The sequence below is a fragment of the Euphorbia lathyris genome, chromosome 3, assembly GCF_963576675.1.
Source record: "Euphorbia lathyris chromosome 3, ddEupLath1.1, whole genome shotgun sequence".
Taxonomy (NCBI): Eukaryota; Viridiplantae; Streptophyta; class Magnoliopsida; order Malpighiales; family Euphorbiaceae; genus Euphorbia; species Euphorbia lathyris.
Genome location: NC_088912.1, coordinates 36,263,005 through 36,267,754, shown reverse-complemented (window position 1 = coordinate 36,267,754; position 4,750 = coordinate 36,263,005). Strand labels below are relative to the sequence as shown.

At 36.7% G+C, this 4,750-nt stretch overlaps 1 pseudogene; it reads right to left on the bottom strand.

Annotated features, from left to right (window-relative positions):
• Positions 1-1,805: 1,805 nt before the first annotated feature.
• LOC136222611 (heat shock protein 82-like) lies at positions 1,806-4,056 on the bottom strand (annotated as a pseudogene).
• Positions 4,057-4,750: the final 694 nt, after the last annotated feature.

Below are 4,750 nucleotides of genomic sequence, written 5' to 3'. Positions count from 1 at the left end.
TGAGAGGATATCCGCCATCATCTTGGGAAGAGGAAGGCGAAACCCTCTCTCTACATGACTACAGAATACAGTAAAGAAGCCGTTAGGCGGATTGGAGGGGCGTTGATGAGAAGCAGCAAGTTGGGTTTCGTAATTTTTGATCCACGAAAAGCGGTCCGCCAGATTCGCCAAATCCGCGGCATTCATACGGGATGGAGTGGACTCCGCTCGAGGATTCTTTTTCTTAGCAGGGAGGGAAGAAGTGGCCATGGAACCCGGAAATCGGTTACGGGCACCGGCCGGAACGGCACCGGAAACAGGAAAAAAGAAAGAGGGATTTCTGGTTGAACGAGTCTGGTAATGGTTACGCGTCGAGTTATTGAACTCAGCTAAACCGGAATTAATCGCACCTACAGAAGATTGGGAGTCCTCCGACGATGAAGTGGTCCAACTAAAATCTACTTCAATCTTAGGAGGAGATGACGAGTTAAAAAGTTCAGAAGTCGACCCAGAAGACGAGGATGAACTTCTAAACATTCAAGATAAAAAGAAAGGGCACTTACATGGAAACGTAGAAGTTTGAAAAAGAGCTCTGGAAAACTTCTAGGAAAAGCTTCGAAAACGGAGAGAGATGAAGGAACAAAGAAGAAAGAGAAATTAGAAGGAGAAAAAGGTTTCTTTTGAACTTGCCTAGGACAGTGTGCCACCACACGTGTCAACCATCAAATGGCGTTGAACAGAGCGCACATTAATGATGGAGCATATGACGGCGCACGGAAGTCTAAAAGCCCTAAAGGACTTTAAAGGCATTTTAGGGGGGCTTCTGATAACATCGAGATATTATCATGAGGACCAAAAGAGATATCTGCCTTTAAGTATGCCACGTAGCAAAGGAAGTCAGCTGGCGGATCTCCCTGGACTAGCTCTAAGAGATCCGCTGGCGGATCTCTAAGGCGAATCTCTCCATTCACCTTGGTAACGGCTGGCCGCCGGCTCGGCCATAAAGGATCATTAAATGGATCATTAACTGTCTTACCCGCCAGGTTAAGAGTAACTTGTAACCGCCATTAAATGAGCATTAATGGGGACTTTCTAGTTACCTAGAGGTTACGAACTTCTCAACTATATATAGCCTACCATTCTAGGCTATCAAGGTACTCAGACTTTTCTATATTCTCTAAGCTTTGTCAATACAGTTTATTCTTCATATTCTCTACTGACTTTGGCATCGGAGTTTCCCCCGTCGAACCCAACGACGCCCCCCACAGGGACGAGCTCCGATCAGAAGTTTCTCCCTTGTTATCAAAACTTTAGACTGACTTGAGTTTCTGAGTATCTACCTTATTTTACAGGTCCCCATCATCACCTGGAAGATATTTCGTTTTTTTTGTTTTTCTATTTATTATTTTTAGGGAAAAGTACAAAAATAAACCTTGTGGTTACACCTATTTTCTATTGCAGCCTTGTGGTTTAAAAATTTATAAAATGGTATATTGAGGTTCATTCCGTTAGCAAACACATATCAAATTGACTAACGGTGTTAAAAGTCAAAAGAAAAAGAGTTAATTTGGTCCTTGTATTTATTTATTTTATAAATTAACACCTCTTATTATTTAATTATCACAAACAAACCCCAAAATTAAAAATAAAAATCAAATACACCTTCTTCTCTCTCTTTCTAATTTTTTTTTCTTCTTTCTCTCTTCTCTCTCTAAAAATACAAAATACAAAATCAACTTTGATTTATATAATAGGTAACATAATCCGAATATTAAGTTAAAAATACATAATCAACTTTATGCTGGGAACAAATGATCAGCTATTACTTATTCATTTGATTTAGCAAACACTTTCTCTACTTTGTCACCTAATATATCTTTGATGATTTTGCAGAGGTTTTCAAATGATTTCTTCTTTTCCTCCTTTTTCTTTTTTCTCTTCCTCAGTTTCATCGTGGAGTTTCAGCCCTTCTTTTTTTTTTTTTTTGCTGAAACCAGCTTCTTTCCATCATACTCTTTCAATTGCCCAACAACGTATTCATCAATGGCGTCTACCATGAAGAGAACTTCGTATCCCTTCCTTTTGAGTCGCTCCAGGAATGGAGAATTCCCCACTGCTTTTTTGCTTTCACCTGTGATGTAGTAAATCTCATTCTGGCCTTCTTTCATTATGGTCACATAGTCTTTCAAGCTCATCATCTCCTCACCACTCTTGGTTGAGTGGTAGCGAAGTAAATCCGCTAACTTGGTTCTGTTCTGACTATCCTCATGAATGCCCAATTTCAAGTCCTTTGAGAAAGACTCGTAGAACTTGTTGTAATCATCCTTGTTCTCTGCAATCTCGTTGAACATCTCAATGCATTTCTTCACAAGATTCTTCCTGATTACCTTGAGGATCTTGTTCCATTGGATGTGCCGGCATAAAGTTGATTTTGTATTTTTAAACTTAATATTCGGATTATGTTACCTAATATATAAATGAAAGTTGAAAGTTGTTTTTGTATTTTTAGAGAGAAAGATAAGAAATTAGAGGGATGAAGAGGAAGTTATATTTGATTTTAGGGTAAATTCCAAAAAAAAAGCCCTGTGGTTTCATGTTCTTCCAAAAAAACCCTTGTGGTTTGTTAATACAAAAAAAAAAGGACTGTGGTTTGCGTCGTTACCTGAAAAATGGAAAATGACTTAACACCGTTAAAGTGCTGACGTGGCACATGGGTAAGGTTGGAAATTCGATTTTTTTTTATTTTTTTTATTTTTTTTATTTTTCTTCTTACTTCTTCTTCTTACTTCTTCTTTTCTCCTTCTCCTTCCTCCTTCTTCTTATTTTTTTCTTCTATTCTTTTTTTTTAATTTTCGATTTACGATTTCCAGATTTCTTCGGAAATCTGGAATTTTTCCAGATTTCTGGAATCCGGAAATCTGGAAATCTGGAAATTTTCCAGATTTCTGGAAAATCTCCAGAAATCTGGAATTTTCCAGATTTCTGGAAATTTTCCAAAAGTCTGGAAATTTCTGAAACTTAAAAAAAAAAGAAAAAAAAGAAGGAAGAAGAAGAAGGAGGAGGAGAGAAGAAGAAGAGGAAGAAGGAGGAAGAAGAAGAAGAAGAAGAAGAAGAAGGAAGGAGAAGAAGAAGGAAGGAGAAGAAGAAGGAAGAAGAGGAGAGAAGAAGGAAGAAGGAGAAGAAGAAGGAAGAATGAGAAGAAGAAGGAAGAAGGAAGAAGAAGAAGAAGAAGGAAGAAGAAGGAAGAAGAAGGAGAAGAAGAAGATGAGAGAGAGAGGGAAAAAATAAAAAAATAAAAAAAAAATCCGATTTTCCGATTTTACCCCTGTGCCACGTCAGCACTTTAACGGTGTTAAGCCATTTTCCGTTTTTCGGGTAACGGCGCAAACCACAGTCCTTTTTTGTATTAACAAACCACAAGGATTTTTTTGGAAGAACATGAAACCACATGGGGTTTTTTTGGAATTTACCCTTGATTTTATTTTTAATTTTGAGGTTTGTTTATGATAATTAGATAATAAGGGGTATTAATTTATAAAATAAATAAATATAAGGACCAAATTAACTCTTTTCCTTTTGACTTTTAATACCGTTAGTCAATTTGGTATGTGTTTGCTAACGGAATGAACCTCAATATACCATTTTGCAAACTTTTAAACCACATGGTGTTGATCGAAAACAAATGTAACCACAAGGTTTATTTTTGTACTTTTCCCTTATTTTTATTTTTGGTATGTTTAAACTTTAGACTGACTTAAACGTCGGAGTATCTTCCTTGTTTTGCAGGTCCCTCATTTCAGATGGAAGACATTTCTTTGCTTTTTTTCATTATCATGTTTGTTTTTTTGTTATGTTTAAACTTTAGACTGACTTGAGCGTCAGAGTATCTACCTTGTTTTGTAGGTTCCCAATCTCTGATGGAAGATATTGCATCTCCTTTTTTTTATTATGTTTAAACTTTAGACTGACTTGAGCGTCAGAGTATTTACCTTATTTTGTAGGTCCTCCATCTAGACTGACTTGAGCGTCAGAGTATCTGCCTTGTTTTGCAGGTCTTTTATCTCCAATTGAAGACATTCTGTTGCTAGCTAAAGATAATTGATAGACGTTCGACCTTGAATCAAATAAATTTGGCCCCGAACATTCGTCTCTTCATGGTTGTCAAAATTGGATCGGTCATAGAACCGGAAAAGACAAAGGGTTAAAGGTTCAACTGGGGTTCAACCGAGTTTAACCATGATTCATAAAATCATGTAAAATGCAATATTTTTGTTCATATTTAACCTTATAATATAGTAAAATATTAACATTATTATAAAAAGTATACTGATAAGTCCAAAGTTTACGTATTTTCGCATCCATATTCACGTTTATATTTATATATTTACCTTAGTTTATTTAATGTTTTGGAAAGATTTCACATGGTTGTTTATGATTTGAACAGAGATATGTTAAATACAGATAACAACTCAATATAAAGAAATGTCAGTAAGAAACGAGCAAAAGATAGGAAAAATAGCCTGAATTAGGGCAAAAATACATGCCACGTTCATGACCTACCTGTCACGATCGTGACATGCGCGAAAAACAACCCACTGAAGAAATATGTCTATCGTGATGGTGACCTCTGTCACGATCGTGACAAGAGAATTCCATCAACTTTGAATGCCAATTCATGTCATGGACGTGACACCCATGCCTCGTTCGTGACAGTCATTTTTACTACAAAAAGACATGATTCTTCACCTCTAAAGCATCTCCTTTCATCTGA